This window comes from Schistocerca cancellata, chromosome 8, assembly GCF_023864275.1.
Source record: "Schistocerca cancellata isolate TAMUIC-IGC-003103 chromosome 8, iqSchCanc2.1, whole genome shotgun sequence".
NCBI lineage: Eukaryota > Metazoa > Arthropoda > Insecta > Orthoptera > Acrididae > Schistocerca > Schistocerca cancellata.
Genome location: NC_064633.1, coordinates 530,360,185 through 530,379,717, shown reverse-complemented (window position 1 = coordinate 530,379,717; position 19,533 = coordinate 530,360,185).

Sequence of the window (19,533 nt, the reverse complement as noted above, 5' to 3'; positions counted from 1 at the left end):
GGTTATTTATGAAGTGAAATCTACTCCCGTCTCTAGCACAAGCAAGAAGTTGCATGGATCAACTGAAAAATACTACAGTTTATTGGAGAAGTGTAGAGAGGATAATGTGAACGAAATAATTAATATTTCATTGCTCTCAAAGGTGACTGAGAGTTCAGTACTGTGTAAGGAATGTTGCAAATTGAGTATGTCAGTAAATGTCAAGCGACACATAGGACTTGCAGCAGAAATCTGTCTTCATTGTACTAGTTGTCATTACAGTATTTCATTTTGGAACTCAGAATATGTCGAAATAGGCCACGGTGAAAATGATAGAGAGAAAAGCAAGTACTATGGTGTAAATATGAGATGTGTTTATGCTCTAAGGTCAATCGGTAAGGGATACTCTGCTGGTCAAATGTTTTGTGATGTAATGAATCTACAACCAGCACCAACGAAATTCTCAAAATATAACTCGGTTGTTGGATCCTGTGTTGAAGATATTGCCCAAGAATCCATGAAAGAAGCAGTGGAGGAGGCTGTGGCGGTGAATGAAGAAATTCCAGATGTTCAGAATCCTCGGGACCTGACTGTCGCACTAGGTGGTACGTGGCTGAAGCGTGGGCACACGTCACATAATGGGGTAATAACGGCAACAAGTGCTGATACTACAAAAGTTATAGATGTTGTAATTAAATCCAAGCACTGTAGGTGTCCTAAAAGAGTGAAGGATGAGTACGCAGAAAACTGTCGAAGGAATTACAGTGGGTCTAGTGGGGCCATGGAAGTTTCCGGTGTGAAAGACATTTTCAGTCGCTCTCTTCTGTGGTACAAGGTCAGATACCTACCGTTCCTGGGTGATGGTGATTCGAAGTCTTTTGCTGCTGTATCTGAGCTGAAACCTTATGTAAATGATGTTACCATTACTAAACAGGAGTGCATAGGTCACTTTCAGAAACGAATGGGAACAAGGCTACGTCGACTGAAGACCACAATGGAAGGCCAAGTACTCAGTGATGGAAAACCTTTGGGTGGAGCTAAAAGATTGATAGACGAGGTAATCAACAGATTGCAGAGAGACTATGGACTGGCAATAAAACAAAATACTCACAGTGTTGATGCAATGGAAAAGGCTGTAATGGCACTTTACTACCACACCTTATCGACTGACGAGGAACCACTACATGGACTATGCCCACAGGGACCCAATTCCTGGTGCAAGTACAACAAATCTCAGGGATCTGAACGTGTACACAAGCATCATCGCAATCTACCAGAAGCTGTCATGAAGGGTATAAAACCAATTTTCAGAGATCTTTCTGCAGCTGAACTTTTGAAGAAATGTCTCCGTGGACGTACACAAAATCAGAATGAGAGTGTGGATAATGTAATTTGGACCAGAATCCCAAAAAATGCGTTTGTGGAAATTCATACTCTTCATTTTGGAGTATATGATGCCATTGCGACGTACAACAAAGGTAACATTATAAAGTGCAGTGTGCTGCAGAAGTTGGATGTGATGCCCGGAAAGTACATGGTGAGTGCAATGATGTAGACAGACAATGAGAGGAAACGGGATGCTGAAAGGAAAGGAAAGGAGTGTGAGAGGCAAGCCAGACAAATAATGAAAGGTGTAAAAAGAAGGCTAGATGGGGAGATGTCTAGTGACAGTGAAAACCCCTCTTATGGTGCTGGACTCCACTAAAATGTTAGTTAAACTTTGAAACTCGTTTTCCACAAGTTCACTTTTTTGCCATATAAGGAACATTTTCTGCTAAACTATTAGAGATAGACTTAAAATTTTCAAGGAATGTAAACAGTGCCAATATATACCTTGTATCAAAGCCTTTTTGTGATACATAATTGATAACATTTTATTTCAAAGATACTATGCCAAAAAATGTGTCAATTATTTTCAGTAACAAAATAATTAATATCTTCCCAAAAAACACCAATAAATTAAAATCCACATGGTACATGGTATTAAATATATGTAATATTATACTGTAAAAGTTTCATCATTCTGGTGTTAGTAGTTCATAAGGAAATGTTCCTTACATTTAACATTGGAGGTATAGGACGTTCCGCGTCCCCTGAAGCTGTCAAGAACAGGAAGAATCAGTCGCACGGTTACACGAGATGTATTGCCAAGGAATGTGGGATCCGGCTGATGAGTGTCATTCACATCATGCGTCTACACAGATTACACCTTTATTATCTCTCACTTCATCAGGCATTCGAAGGACGTGATTCCGAAAGCCGTCTAAAATTTTGTTGGCTTGCCCACGCGTCACTTAGGAGACAACACTACGTTTTCCCACCGTATTCTCTTTACCAAAGAAGCAACGTTTACAAACCACGGTTACGTAAATTTACGTAACACGCACTACTTGGCAGCTGAAAATCCATGCTGGCTTCGTCAGTGAAGCGTGAACCTTTGATGCGGCAACATAGGAAATGCCAGTGCGAAACCTTACTTCACCACATGAATGCTAAATGGAAATAGGTATGCACACTTTCTTACGAACATTCTATTTCTTCTTCTAGAAGAGGTAGCACTGGATAAGAGACAGTGTATATGGTTCGAACACAACAGTTACCAAGCTCAATTTTCGCGTTTTGCAACGGAAGTACTGAATGAAAAATTAGCTGGGCTTTGGATAGGACGGAATGCTGCAATACATTGGCTGGTCAGATCTCTTGATTTGATTCCTTTTGATTTATTTCTTTGGGAAACACGGAAAGATACCGCCTATCATGAAGCCCCTACAACGCCAGACGATATGCGTCGCTACAGCATGCAACGGAACATCATTCAATGTACTCTCACCTGTTTGTCTATCTCTCGAACGGCGATTGTAAACGTGCCTTGTAGTCGATGGTAAACCATTTGAGCACTTACTTACGTAAAGTGTAAAACTACGTTTCAATACGAAAAGCGTGTATTTTGTGTGTGAAATGGCGTCAGTCATTCTGAATAACTATTTAGTTTATCTAAAGTGTATTCCGCCTAATTACAATTTAGAGCAGTATTTACAGATAAATTTGTTCCATAGCAGGCGGTTTAATTTGAGAAGCATTGAGGCATCTCCAGGAAGAGACAGGTCAGGTATTTTTCCCCAAATCTAAAGAAGTTAACACGATAGTTCCTTTTCCCTTATTCAGTGGAGGAGATGAGTTTCAAACTAACGAAGATGAATGAGTGCTCAATGCTCCTGAGGTATGCGTTTTAGTGTCCATGATTACTGGATAGTTTTTTCTTGTTTAGGTCCACAGTAACACTTCTAAAAATTTCCTATCTTACAGTCTTAGCAACAGTAGTATGAGTATATGTATTCCACTGTCAGAAAGTCCGCAGCTCGTGGTCTAGTGCCTGTAGTAAAAAACTGAGTTAATGAAACAACGACGAACTGAAATGGGTGTCTTCCGACGTCCGCCCTGAGCAGATACAACGAACGAAAACTAACAAAATGAGATAAAAAAAGTGCCTAGCGTTGCTGCCTCTGGATCACGGGCTCCCGGGTTCGATTCTTGGCCAGGTTGGAGATTTTATCTGCCCGAGGACTGGCTGTTTGTTTTGTCCTCATCATTTCATCATCATCATTCGTGACAGTGGCTAGAGTGGACTGTGTAAAAATTGGGACTTTGTACGGGCGTTGAGGACCGCGCAGTTGAGGGCCCCACAAACTAAACATCATCATTCACTGTCAGAGGCATATCAGCAGTTTTTGCTTATAAGTTTCGACTCGTTCGTTTCTGATATAGGGACCCTTACTTCAAAGTGATACACTTATTCTTCTCCATCATTCTAAAAAGTCCGCAACATCAGCAGCTCGGAGTTGCCGCGTGGTTTGAGGTGCAATGTTACGGATTGCGCGGTCCCTTCTGCCTGAGGTTTGAGTCCTCCCTCGGGCATGGGTGTGTGTGTTGTTCTTGGCATAAGGAAGTTTAAGCAGTGTGTAAGTCTAGGGACCGATGACCTCAGCAGTTTGGTCTCTTAGGTATTCACACACTTTTCAACTTTTTCCCGCAACATCATCGTGGAATCCCCCTGTATATACATACATTTACAGGCGCCGGCATCTGTAACTTTGATGCTCTGTAGTGTCGTTGGATAACGTTTCCGGACATAGGTAAAGTCTGATCTACAAAGTTCCCTCTACAACCTCTAGAACTGTGTAACATAAATTATGTAGAAGCATGTCTGTGCATTTAAGAGAGAGAGACATTGAACATGGTAAACTGTAAAACTGACTCGTTCCATATTACAGAGAAAGGCCACAATTATTATCCATGACACACGTGAATAACTATGGGACGCCGTTGTCTCTTCTGACCTACAGACTAGCTCTCTACCACGTGGGGCCAAACGCTGTGGCAGCCTTTTGATTTTCCAGCACTTATTCCCACAATGCCAGTTGTCCTGTGCTTTTCGGAGTTCCCTGTATGGGATAGTATGAGGAGACTCCACAAGGTAAGTTACGCCTTATCTTGGTAGGCCGAATAATTTTAAATGGCTGCAACACTACACTTCAGATTGACACACGTACATGATCACTTACTAATCTCTGTAAGCCATGGGCGGGCAAACGGTGGTTCGCGGCCAGATCCTGCCTACGATCAGTCTGAGTACGGACAGCGGAAGATATTCGGAGGAGAGAGAGCGAGGCACTCGCGTTGTAGTTCGTTCGGAACGCATTTTCGGATTTTTCCGCCGACGCTTGGCTCGCCTAGGATTTGTAACTCATCTTGCAGGTCAATGAAAGTTTTGCTTACTCCGTGCATGAGCAGCGGCATTTCGCTGCGTCTGGATTTAAATGACAAAGAGAAACACGAAGTTTTGGCCCATACGTTCATGTGCATGCGGAGAGCGGGGGAAGCAGCTCACTATCTTGAAGGGATGTCTGTACTACCGGCACCACGTCATCATAACGCACCTGTGCTTAAGGGGAAGTTTACTATCTATGTCCCGAAAAAACCATATTCTTTGAGAATTTTTTTCTCTGGATGTGTTATAGATATCAATGTCAAATTTGGTCAAAATGTTTATTGATATTTCTTCTACGAACTGAAATTTTTTCGACCAGACATGTAGAAGAGCAAAGGCGGAAGTGCCGTCGGAACGAAACAAAATTTCAATGTAGACCTCGATGCGGGATATGCCACAGGTCAGCCGGCTCGTCTGACATCAAAATTGAGTTGACGTTAGCTAAATATATAAGATTCTTTAGGAGTTGTACCTCGCTTAAGTTATTTGGACCATAGGAAACAAAATGGCGGCCATTTGAAAAAAGCAGTGTTTTTTCATCGATTTTTCGACTTCGTCGGCCAAGTAAAAATATTTATAGTTGATGGATCGGAATAAAAGTGGTACAACTCCTTTACCATACCACGCGATAAAAAAAAAGTCATTTCGAGAAAAACGAGTTTGAAGTTTTGACTACATATAAATGCAATATTATGCAACGTACGTTCAATATGCTATTCCGGGTCCATAAACTAATCCTTCCCCTTCCTCATAGAGGGCGTTCTGCTCGATCTAGGCCATCCTGCGCTGCTCCAGAGCCGCTCGTACTGCCGGTGACAAGCGGTTTTCGGCCGCTTGAATCCGGTGGTCGTCCGAATGCTTGGCGAACTGCGTCGAATAGAGTCCCATGGTGACGTCCATCGTTGTCATGGTCTTCAGAATTGCTGAATACTCTTCGTTGAAACTGCTCACTGCCAGAAAAGTCACAGTCTCCACAGTCTACGCACCAGGATGCAAATGCCTGGGGTCTAACTTCCAAATACACGCGTTCAAACTTTCATTTGAATTTTGTGTGTTTCCTCCCAACCACCGGTACAATAAATCGTGCTCCGAAAAAAAAAATAAATAAAACTGGTGCGTGAAAAAGGCCGATTTCGGGCAGGGAGGTGCATTTTTTTGTTCAACCACGAATAACAAATATTTCCGTTCCGTATTCGGAAAAACTGTCTCAGGGGTGGATTCTAAACACTTATGGATCCATAAATGCAACTTAAAAAAACCGATTTTTTGCACCAAAAGACGGTAAACCTCCTCTTAACATACAAAGGGTTACACCTTAATTTAATAGTGAAATTAAAAATTAAAATAACTTCAACAAACTTTTTCAGTGTATGGTTAAGTATGTTAATGTTAACATTGTAAAGTCTCAGAATGATCAAGTGAATATATTAGGCAAAATACACTCCTGGAAATTGAAATAAGAACACCGTGAATTCATTGTCCCAGGAAGGGGAAACTTTATTGACACATTCCTGGGGTCAGATACATCACATGATCACACTGACAGAACCACAGGCACATAGACACAGGCAACAGAGCATGCACAATGTCGGCACTAGTACAGTGTATATCCACCTTTCGCAGCAATGCAGGCTGCTATTCTCCCATGGAGACGATCGTAGAGATGCTGGATGTAGTCCTGTGGAATGGCTTGCCATGCCATTTCCACCTGGCGCCTCAGTTGGACCAGCGTTCGTGCTGGACGTGCAGACCGCGTGAGACGACGCTTCATCCAGTCCCAAACATGCTCAATGGGGGACAGACCCGGAGATCTTGCTGGCCAGGGTAGTTGACTTACACCTTCTAGAGCACGTTGGGTGGCACGGGATACATGCGGACGTGCATTGTCCTGTTGGAACAGCAAGTTCCCTTGCCGGTCTAGGAATGGTAGAACGATGGGTTCGATGACGGTTTGGATGTACCGTGCACTATTCAGTGTCCCCTCGACGATCACCAGTGGTGTACGGTCAGTGTAGGAGATTGCTCCCCACACCATGATGCCGAGTGTTGGCCCTGTGTGCCTCGGTCGTATGCAGTCCTGATTGTGGCGCTCACCTGCACGGCGCCAAACACGCATACGACCATCATTGGCACCAAGGCAGAAGCGACTCTCATCGCTGAAGACGACACGTCTCCATTCGTCCCTCCATTCACGCCTGTCACGACACCACTGGAGGCGGGCTGCACGATGTTGGGGCGTGAGCGGAAGACGGCCTAACGGTGTGCGGGACCGTAGCCCAGCTTCATGGAGACGGTTGCGAATGGTCCTCGCCGATACCCCAGGAGCAACAGTGTCCCTAATTTGCTGGGAAGTGGCGGTGCGGTCCCCTACGGCACTGCGTAGGATCCTACGGTCTTGGCGTGCATCCGTGCGTCGCTGCGGTCCGGTCCCAGGTCGACGGGCACGTTCACCTTCCGCCGACCACTGGCGACAACATCGATGTACTGTGGAGACCTCACGCCCCACGTGTTGAGCAATTCGGCGGTACGTCCACCCGGCCTCCCGCATGCCCACTATACACCCTCGCTCAAAGTCCGTCAACTGCACATACGGTTCACGTCGACGCTGTCGCGGCATGCTACCAGTGTTAATGACTGCGATGGAGCTCCGTATGCCACGGCAAACTAGCTGACACTGACGGCGGCGGTGCACAAATGCTGCGCAGCTAGCGCCATTCGATGGCCAACACCGCGGTTCCTGGTGTGTCCGCTGTGCCGTGCGTGTGATCATTGCTTGTACAGGCCTCTCGCAGTGTCCGGAGCAAGTATGGTGGGTCTGACACACCGGTGTCAATGTGTTTTTTTTTTCCATTTCCAGGAGTGTATATAATCTTAAGAAAAAATGAGTGGCGCCGAATAATAAAACTAAAAAGCTAAAATTTTTCAGAATATGCAACTGTATGTCACATTTAAAAGTTACAAGTCTCAATTTGAGTAGAGAAATATATTTGTTAAAATCGGCAATTTTACGAAAAATTGAAGCCGCTAAATATTAGACTCAGAAAGCTGAAAATTCGTATGTAACCTCAGTTTCATGTAAAAACATTAAATATGTGACACCTATAAATTACCTCTATTAATTTTAAAGTTACTTACTAAAAACCGAATTTGGAGCAGAAATGTCCATATCCTTGGTAGATTAAGTATAATTTGTATTTGTAATAGAAAGTTCAGCCAGAAAGGCAGTGGCAGACACACTTGGAATCGCGGTATCAAACTGTTAACGTCGGTCAAACACCTGCTTGCGTTGTGCCTCGGATGACTTCAAAACTTGTCAGACTTGAGTGTGTTTTCTGTAAAGTAGGAAGTGAACTCGCAAGGACTGTAAAGCGTCATGGATGGCTTACATTTCACGGAAGTAACTAACTGTTCGTGTGCCACCCTATAATGTTGAGAGATGGTAAGTGGTGAGATTAATTTCCACTTTTAAGGCGAGCAATTAACTTTTGGTGATTAGAAGTCAGGATGATAGACAATTTTACTTGGAACTTCCAATATAGGTCACCTCTGAACTGTTAACAGTGCTGTTTCAGGTAGGGATATTAGTTACAGTAGTATGACTTATATTTTGTTTATGAGAAATTTTCAAGAATGTACCAGTTAGTTAAAACTCAAAACTTTTATTTGTAGTCATAGTTCCTGATGCCGCTGTATAAAGAGCAAGTAGGAACATTTTCATTCAGTGAGCACAAAGAGTAATGTGGACTTGCAGACTGGAAATTATGGTCAGTATGTTCTCCATCGCTTTCTGGCTGAATGCATAAATAATTTTCAGGCTCTTGTAGACGACGAAGGTAGGCATAAAGCATGCGCAGACATAACGAAATAACGGATATTTTGATTATTACCCACCGCCCAACACTGTCTGTGCTATACCTAGTAACACGAAGAGTATCAACTACTGGCGAAATGTGCCGATTTTTAAAAACGGCAGCATGGCCCATAACTTGGTGAACAGATTAGTTATATGTTGTTGGTTCACTCGGAGAGTTCTGTGCTAATTGTTTGTCAGTTTCTTGCAAGTGTTTCCGTGCTTCTTTACTGAATTTATTCACAAAATGTCTGGCGTTAAGAAGAGGAAAGTAGATATTGATTGTCACCAGATCAGCAGAATGGACGGAGGATTATTTCTTTACCATGTACAAAGATAAACCTGTTGTTTGTTTTGTTGTGAATCACTATCTGTTGTGGAGGAATATAAGTATGAAAAGGAACTTTTCTACTAAACATATTGCTCAACGACAGCTTACACCACAACTGCACGAAGATGAAATTAAAATACGAATTTCGTTTTAGGCATAATGTGTTGGCGTGCCGTGGAGTGGCTGGTCAAGAGTCCCATTCATTTCGGTGTGTTTCCCTTTAAACCTTAACGACACCGTTGCTACATTTTTGACTTTATGCGCTAGGATTACCGCTGTTACGTCACGTAACGATGCGGCCTGCGATATGAAGTAGGCCAAGTATTTGAATCGGGCCTGTGGGTCAGCAAAGGATGTCCATGACTGCTGTAAACAATGGTCGTTCTATCCGTCAACGAGATAGCTACACTACTTGCTCGGGGAGTCATTCGAGAATCGCTGTGTGAACATCCTCACCGTTGGTAAATCCTCCTCCCCTCCCCCTCACCCAGATGTTCTTTCAGCGTGACAGAAAGGTGCAACACGTATTGTGCGAGATCTGTACTTCCCAATCGGCATTACACACATCTATGCGGTCGTGATCAAATTGTTGGGATAATTTCATTACGTTGCGCCCGACATTGCATTTTGTCTATATAAACTAAACTAAATTTCGCCAGAACAGGCCATGAAGGCCCAACGCTACCGACGGCACCGACCGGGCGCCGGTGTCATCCTCAACCCATAGGCATCACTGGATGCGGATATGGAGGGGTATTTGGTCAGCACACCGTTCTGCCGGCCGTATGTCAGTTTACGAGACTGGAGCCGCTACTTCTCAGTCACGTAGCTCCTCAGTTTGCCTCACAAGGGCTGAGTGCACCCCGCTTTCCAACAGCGGTCGGCAGACTGGGTGGTCACCCATCCAATTGCTAGTCCAACCCGACGGCGCTTCGGTGATCTGACGGGAACCGTTGTTATCACTGCGGCAAGGCCGTTGGCATTTTGTCTATGCACCACCAGAATTTCACGGAGAAACTATGTGCAATTTGGATGTTTTGTCCACAAAAACCGTTCTGTCCCGCTCATCCCAGCTTTGGAGTATCTTTCCAGTTGCCGCACCATACCGCTAGCACGCTGTGACGAGACTGTTAACCGTACCATAGCAGGACTGTCTGAGCAGAAAGTCCGGAACACGTACTCTGTTCTGACGCTGTGCCAATCTTGTTGTGTAATGGCCTCAGCTTGTGACGACGTGTGCAACTTACATTCAGAAGGCCCTACGTAGTACTTTCCTCTCCAGCAGTCGTTTCGCCGACCGGAGCCCTTGGCAGTGCCTGGTCCTCATTCCCCTTTATGCGGGCGCCGGATTACGCCGCCATCATAGGCAGGCGGGCCCTAGGCCGTGGCAGATATAGCCGCCGGCTCTCAGCCAGCCAAACCGAGAGCGGTATTTTCCAAGTGCCTGTTTGGCGGGCGTGTACTTCTGCGTAATGTAACTGCTGGCGCGACTACAGAGCTACACTGGCTGTGCAACTATTCCCACGGCCCGTACACGCACCAGGAAACTGACCTTTCATCACTCTAAATTAACAAATTTCATTTCACCGCTTCTCTGAAGTACCAGGACCATCTCAGCGCGTAATGTTTTTTACCCTGTGTTAGCGGCGGTACCGTAGCTGCTGCTGGCAGAAATTCCAAGTAGTCCCGACAGAGGTAACGCTGTGGTTAGCACTCTGGACTCGCATTCGGTAGGACGACGGTTCAGACCCGCCTCCCGCCTGATTTAGGTTTTCTGTGACTTTCCTAAATAGCTTCGGGCCAATGCAATAATAGTGCCTTTGAAAGGGGACGGCCGATTTCCTTCCCCCTGCTTCCCTAATTGGATGGGACCGATGACCTCGCTGTTTGGTCCCCTCCCCTAAACCAACCAGCCAACCAAGCAGTGCAGTACCAAAGAGCGGTGGTCCTCGCGTCTGTGAGTAGTACTTAGCAGCCAGTTATAAACGTCATGACTGCATAATACCGACTCGATTTACCCCTAACAGTCTTCACCGGCTGGCGGAAGCCTGGTCTTTAATGTAACACTGGAACATGTGAAAAGGGAAGCTAACCTACTACCCCGGTTGACGATCTTCCACAAATCGGTGCACACATTGCCGACGATGTAGACGTAGATGCAAGATATCAGAGGACAATGGAGGAGTCTTGTTATAGTAGAACGGCCTACTGAGGAGACGAGACTGATAATCAGTGACTCTAAAAGTCCGCAGCTCGTGGTCGTGCGGTAACGTTCTCGCTTCCCACGCCCGGGTTCCCGGGTTCGATTCCTGGCGGGGTCAGGGATTTTCTCTGCCTCGTGATGACTGGGTGTTGTGTGATGTCTTTAGGTTAGTTAGGTTTAATTAGTTCTAAGTTCTAGAGGACTGATGACCATAGATGTTAAGTCCCATAGTGCTCAGAGCCATTTAATGACCCTAAAATTAAATATGCGGCTTGCGGAAGACCACTTGGAAATTCTACATCTACGAGGGTTGCCTAGAAAGTAATGCACTGCATTTTTTTTTCTCAGTCGAAAACAATGCTAAGAGTGCCTGACATGTATTAATGTGAAGTCTCCTGAGTGGGCGTGCCACGTTTCCGTCACTTCCGACAGATAGCATAGCTACAATACAGTCTGCTGTCTGTAGGTGATGTACGAGGGTTGTTTTTTTTAAGTAAGGGCCGTTTTTATTTTTAAAAAAAGATACAAATACTTTTGTAAAAAACTTTTATTTTCTGATTCTACACACTTTTACCTATTTTTCTACATAGTTGCCTTGTTTATTTAAGCACTTGTCATACCGTACAACTAAGTTTTTAATTCCCTCTTCAAAGAATTCGGCCACCTGCTCCGACAGCCAAGAGTTCACGGCCGCTTTCACTTCATCGTCGTCATTGAAGCGCTGCCCGCCAAGATGGTGTTTCAGGTACCGGAAAAGGTGAAAATCGCTAGGAGCAAGGTCGGGGCTGTATGGTGCATGGTCCAAAACTTCCCAGCCAAAAGAATCAATCAAATCCCGAGTCTTTTGAGAGGTGTGAGGCCTAGCGTTATCGTGCAGGAGCAAAACTACTTTTGTCAGCATGCCGCACCTTTTGTTTTGAATTGCTCTACGGAGCTTATTTAGAGTTGCACAGTAGGCATCTAAGTTGATTGTCGTTCCTCGTGGCATAAAGTCCACTATCAAAACACCGCGCCGGTCCCAGAACACAGTTGCCATAATCTTGCACTTTGACAGCGTCTGTTTGGCTTTGACCTTGATGGGTGAGGTTGTGTGTCGCATTCCATCGATTGTCGCTTGCTTTCGGGAGTGATATGGGATACCCATGTTTCATCTCCAGTGACAATTTGAGTTAACATGTCATCCCCTTCTTCCTCGTAACGAATCAAAAAGTCCAGTGAAGTGGGAAATCTCTTCCCTTTGTGGTCCTCTGTGAGGAGTCTGGGTACCCACCGAGAACACAGTTTCTTAAAGTTTAGGTTTTCAGACACAATTTTGTACAAAACCGATCTTGAAACTTGTGGAAATTCCAAAGAAAGAGTGGAAATTGTGAATCTTCTGTCCTTTGTCCTTTGTTTCGACTGCAGCCACCAAATCATCAGTGATCACAGAGGGCGGGCCTGAGCGTTCTTCGTCATGGACGTTTTGACGGCCATTTTTAAACTCTCTTAACCCATTGACGCACTTTACCTTCACTCATTGCATTCAAGCCATAAACTTCTGTTAACTGACGATGAATTTCTGCAGCTAATAGGCTTCTCGCGGTCAAAAAACGTATCACTGACCGTATCTCACACGCAGCGGGCGATTCAATAATCGTAAACATTATAAAGTAGCACAGCGATGCGTACACGTCAGCTACAGAGCTGCAACAATCAGTGTGAACGGGAAGGATGCCGGCAAGTGGCGCGGTGGCTTGTTGCGGCGTCCGCGCGAACTATGGGACTATACGCGCGAACGGCCCTTACTTAAAAAAACAACCCTCGTACGTTGCAAGCAACGTGCCGTCATTGAATTTCTCACTGCAGGGAAAGAAACTGTGGGTAATATTCACGAACGCTTGTGCAAAGTCTATGGAGCATCGGCTGTCGACAGAAGTAAAGTGAGTCGCTGGGCACGGAGGATCAGGTCATCAGAAGGCGGTTCGGAGGAGTTCCACGATTGGGGAGACCATCCACGGTTCTCACACCTGACATGTTGCAGCGAACTGCTGTTGTCACTCGCCAGGACAGACTCCATTGAAGGATGCCATTCGTGGAGGACATTTTGAGGACGATTAGGAAGTGATTCACCCAGTGAACCACTGGCTCCACCAGCAGGACAAGGATTGGTAGTGACAATTCATACACGCTCTCGATTTGGGCTGGGGGAAGTCCACATAACGGGATCGTGATTACGTGGAAAAATAGGGTGTGTACATAAAACACCACTCTTTCGTGTATGTACTTCTTATTATAATGATTATAAAGAATCCGCCTCGATTGCAAACAGAAACCAGATGTTGACCTAGGTTTCGGCGCGGATAACCACGTCTTCTTCAGAACACACTAAAACAACAAACTGCCTAAAGAGGCATGGTCCAACGTTAATACAGACCATGCCTCTTAGGCAGTCCAGCGTATATAACCACTGTGCCACCTCTTTCGGTTTGTAAAACAATGGGACTCTATTAAAATCGAATATAAACTGAAGCGGTTGCAGGTTTTATTTCTGAACATATTTATTTCTAGAGTGAAACACGGAGAACAAGTAGTAAAGGGAAGAAGGGAATAGAACTTTTTGAAATGAGGTACTACAGAACAATCCTGAAAATTAGAATAGTAAATAAGAATAGATTTGTTCAGACGCACTTTTCGTTCCAATCTATCAATAGTGAGGATGCAGAAAATGTCAGGAAACAAGATAACACAATAAATATTTTCAAAGAAGAACAGATATGTTAATGTAGCTTCCACAGATACCAAGTAAAATTGTCGTTACGGATATGGAATAAATCAAAAAAGTAAAAAACATGTTTTCATTTGAAAGATAATACACTCCTGGAAATTGAAATAAGAACACCGTGAATTCATTGTCCCAGGAAGGGGAAACTTTATTGACACATTCCTGGGGTCAGATACATCACATGATCACACTGACAGAACCACAGGCACATAGACACAGGCAACAGAGCATGCACAATGTCGGCACTAGTACAGTGTATATCCACCTTTCGCAGCAATGCAGGCTGCTATTCTCCCATGGAGACGATCGTAGAGATGCTGGATGTAGTCCTGTGGAACGGCTTGCCATGCCATTTCCACCTGACGCCTCAGTTGGACCAGCGTTCGTGCTGGACGTGCAGACCGCGTGAGACGACGCTTCATCCAGTCCCAAACATGCTCAATGGGGGACAGATCCGGAGATCTTGCTGGCCAGAGTAGTTGACTTACACCTTCTAGAGCACGTTGGGTGGCACGGGATACATGCGGACGTGCATTGTCCTGTTGGAACAGCAAGTTCCCTTGCCGGTCTAGGAATGGTAGAACGATGGGTTCGATGACGGTTTGGATGTACCGTGCACTATTCAGTGTCCCCTCGACGGTCACCAGTGGTGTACGGCCAGTGTAGGAGATCGCTCCCCACACCATGATGCCGGGTGTTGGCCCTGTGTACCTCGGTCGTATGCAGTCCTGATTGTGGCGCTCACCTGCACGGCGCCAAACACGCATACGACCATCATTGGCACCAAGGCAGAAGCGACTCTCATCGCTGAAGACGACACGTCTCCATTCGTCCCTCCATTCACGCCTGTCGCGACACCACTTGAGGCGGGCTGCACGATGTTGGGGCGTGAGCGGAAGACGGCCAAATGGTTTGCGGGACCGTAGCCCAGCTTCATGGAGACCGATACCCCAGGAGCAACAGTGTCCCTAATTTGCTGGGAAGTGGCGGTGCGGTCCCCTACGGCACTGCGTAGGATCCTACGGTCTTGGCGTGCATCCGTGCGTCGCTGCGGTCCGGTCCCAGGTCGACGGGCACGTGCACCTTCCGCCGACCACTGGCGACAACATCGATGTACTGTGGAGACCTCACGCCCCACGTGTTGAGCAATTCGGCAGTACGTCCACCCGGCCTCCCGCATGCCCACTATATGCCCTCGCTCAAAGTCCGTCAACTGCACATACGGTTCACGTCCACGCTGTCGCGGCATGCTACCAATGATAAAGACCCGCGATGGAGCTCCGTATGCCACGGCAAACTGGCTGACACTGACGGCGGCGGTGCACAAATGCTGCGCAGCTAGCGCCATTCGACGGCCAACACCGCGGTTCCTGGTGTGTCCGCTGTGCCGTGCGTGTGATCATTGCTTGTACAGCCCTCTCGCAGTGTCCGGAGCAAGTATGGTGGGTCTGACACACCGGTGTCAATGTGTTCTTTTTTCCATTTCCTGGAGTGTAGCAAACTTGTAATCACAAAACGTGTATATGTTCAATACAGTGAGATGCGTTTGATTCTACTTAGGCTATTGTAGCCACGCCTCATCAAATAGAAAAATCATCTTACAACACTTACTTACAATAATCAGATTATTGCACTGGATCTGTACAGAGATCAGACTGTAGGCAGTACTTACGTTAGTTGATATTATAAGTAACATGGACATATCAGTTGGTTCTACTAACAAATTTATCAAAGTAGTAGAAGAAGTTGACCAACACTAAATCGTTTAAGCTCCTCATGACAGGTATACTTTTTTTGGCTGCAGTCGTCCGCAGTACTTTCTGGTGTCACTTTCGCAATGACATAGGTTTCACACCACCTAGCGCGACCGGCAGTTTCGAAAGGATTTTTAAAAACTTTTAAAAGCTTTTTAATGAAATTTTTTGTTGTTTGTGTGTGTTGCGACGTGTTAAAATTATCTCCCGTGTCTTGCTATTTCCAGTGCGACACCTGAGGATGGGCTTATGAGAGCCCGAAACCGGCCGTGTGATAACGAAAGAAATTAACAAATGAAGCGGTATTTGCAACCTCTGGTATAATGCTCAGTTGCGGATGGTCTTCCAACAGGATTGTTTGTTATACACTAGAAATGGAAACACACACGACACTGGTGTAATAGTGTACAACACTTATTTAGAACACTACGGAATATATTATATCACCTGCGTCTGACGAATTCGCGTTGCAATTTGTTTAGATGCCGCAGCAGTTCTGTGTTACGCTCATTGAAGCTGAATTTATTATCAAGCTGTAATCCCAAGAATTTAAATTTGTCAACCTCTTCTATCTGACTGACGCCATATTTTAGATGTAGGGTGCCTATACAGGCGGAAATCAAGTTCTAAATTGCATACAGAGGGGGACCAAGGTTTAAGTACAGTAATCTGTTTGTAGCTGTTGTAGGGCGTGGTATTTATGCAGAGAGAGAAGAGACTTATACAGGACAGATTAGAGCTGCATCAAACCAGTCTTTGGATGAACACCAGATCAGAAACTGATCAACTCTGGTCAACTCCGTACGATCTAAACGCACTCTAATGAAAATCCCCGCACTGTCAGGTCTAAAATGCCAAACGTATGTCGTCTTTGGTTACCAAAGAACTTGGCCTCGCTAGATATGGAATGTTTACACCTGCTGCATGTGCAGTATTGGAACTCATACAACTGCTATGGCAGTTCCTTCTCCAGTTTTCCAAGTAGCTCGGAGTTCAGGTCGGTGCTCTGGGCAAGCCTGTCCATTTCCAAGAACCATCGCCTCACAGATGCTGCTTTATGATGGGTACATTGGGATACTGTTACGAACAATTATCGTCCCCGAACTGATCCTATTCTGTACATACAAGTTCTCTATCTCATCTTCTGCTTGCGACGTCGGCGTGTATAGCTGAAGTATTGTTGTTGGCGTTTGTTTACTATCGATTTTGACGGTAACAATCCTGTCACTCAACCATTCGAAGTAAGTCATTCTGTGACCTAGTTTCCTATTCTTAACGAATCCTGCTTCTGTTAAAGCATTTTCCGCTACTGTCGATATGACCCTTTACTTGTCTGACCAGAAATCCGAACAATCTTTTCATTTCATTTCAGTACGGACCCTAATGCGTTCAAACGTCTGACATTCCACACTCCAACTTATAGAATGGTACCCTTTCGTTCGTTGCTCAATACTTTTGTCACGGTCACCTCCGCGTGGGCAGTCCCGGATATCCAAATGGAAGAGTAATACGGAATCTTTTGTCACTGAAGAGATCATCATGACACTTCTATCCAATAAAAGACCACATGTCCTGTGGATACACATTATGTGTCTTTAATGCAGTGGTTTCTGTTGGCTTCTGTGTCATCATGCCGCTGATCCTTGTCGATTATTCCGTCTTTTAGGAGAGATTTTCCAACTCTAGACAAGAGGGTACCCTCAAACCCTGTCCATTCTTCCGCCTTTCTTGAGAAAGCCGTTTGACAGAGCGAGGGTGACTCCTTACACCGGAAGTCCTGGACCACGAACGTTTTGGCTGAAATGGTTCATATGGCTTAAAGCACTATGGGACTTAACATCTGTGGTCATCAGTCCTCTAGATTTAGAACTACTGAAACCTAAGTAACCTAAGGACATCACACACATCCATGCCCGAGACAGGATTCGAACCTGCGATCGTAGCAGCAGCTCGTTTAAAGACTGGAGCGTCTAGAAGCACTCGACCATAGCGGCCGGAGAACGTTTTGGTTGCTACTCATGTCCTGTTGATGTAGATTAACAACAAGTACCTGAGCAGGACGTTGGGTGCCTCACAAGGTAAAACCATTCGGGAGACTGTTGGAAAAAAAAAACTTTGTCCTACGATTCCACTGGGTTTCAGAATGTGACAATGCTTGCAATGAATAGGGGCAAAGATTGAGATTTCTCTTGCAGGGTACCCTTTTTACAAAGTGGGAGTTAGTTGGGAGTATAACATTTCAAGTTAATCAAAAGCAAACACCAAAATGGCAATCAAAATGCCGCACCTGGTCTGTGTCAACGATAGAAATAAGTGAATAGTGAAGGCATGAAGTGAAGCCCTGACTCAGTTCCTGAAGCAACATCGCAAATATCAACACTGGTTGTTATTTTGCGATTGTCAGTGTGGCACATAAGGTATAAATGGTCGGATTTTTCCCCCTACTGCTCCGGCATGCCGCTGTTGTGCCCTTGACGTCGTCATTGTATTTTCCGATTAATTATGCATCCGTATTTCTATCGTTTTCTCTTCTCTTCAAACTGGAATATCGCTCATTAAGCAGCTAGTTAAGTTCGTTTAGTTGCCTTTACTTTGGAGCCCGCTGCTCACTCCATTTCGCTCCACGCTTTCATCGGGAAAAATAAGCCAATATGTCCGATAAATGAGGGGTATGATCGCATGAGGCAGAGATTCGCTCCTGTAATTACACACGCGAAATGAAATTTCCGTTCTTTAATCGCGTTATTGGATGAAACAGTGGCGCACATGCCTTCCTGTCTCACCTGCTTCGCGTTTAAAACAGCGCGTGACGCGTGCAGTTAACTGTCGTTGCCTAAAAAGTTGTAGAGCAGTTTTTTTAAACAACTGCAAATGTTACAAAAAAGCAGTTGTGGCCCTATTTTAATCAACCGAATGGAATGACCTGCGGTGTCTGCAGATATAAAACCGATGGAGTATACTTAGGGCTTGTAGAAACATGTAGTGCTTTGTCACAAAAATTCTCTTCACACATTGGATGAACTCAGCATGGTTGCCACAGAAGAACGGGATAAGCTTGAGCATCGAAGTAATGGCTGCCTTGTGGACAGCTTGTCAAGAAGGATTCGAGCATGTTACAATGTACGGGGCGGAGCAACGCAGAATAAAATGCCAGCCAACAGCAGTTTTATGTGTGGTAGGAATGCAAACATGTGCACTTTCAACGAGAATGCCTTTGTTTTGGATATTGTTTTGTTTTTATTTCACGATGCAGTTACTTTTTAGGACCATGAGACTTATTCTTTCCATTTCTGTTCCCCTCGAATCAAAGCCCACACTCACTCACAGATATCCAGGTAGTTCTAACCCTTTTCCAGGCAGCTTATTTTTCTTTCTTCTTTGTTCTTCCTGATGTAGAACGACATAAATTTTGTTAAGACAGAGCGCTACCGGTGGCAGGGACCTTTGGCTTTCTATAACATCCCTACGGAAAGACGCGCTCTGTTCCGGAAAGTTTTGTTAGTTGCAATATGTAGAGTGTGGTAACCTAACGCGCTTTGAAGTTTTCTGGAAAACGCAATGCCTGACAGGGGCAGTAGTCATTTACACCGTTAGGCAAAAAGAGTTTCCTACGTTTGTGCTGAGCTTCCGGTCGGCAACGAAGATAATTTAATAAACTCTCTAAGTTACTTCGTCCTAATTCTTTTGGACTGTCTTTAACAGCCATCGTCTTTGCATATTCTTTCAACCTCTCAATATGGACCAACATGTTGCAGTATTCCTGTAAACGCGAGTTCGACTATCTAGTCAGACACAACTGAGTGTGAGGTCGCAAGTTTACTCTTTAGTAAGCCTCACTTGAAACTATTAAGAATTGTGACAGGAAAAGTATTAGCTGCTAATGGCAC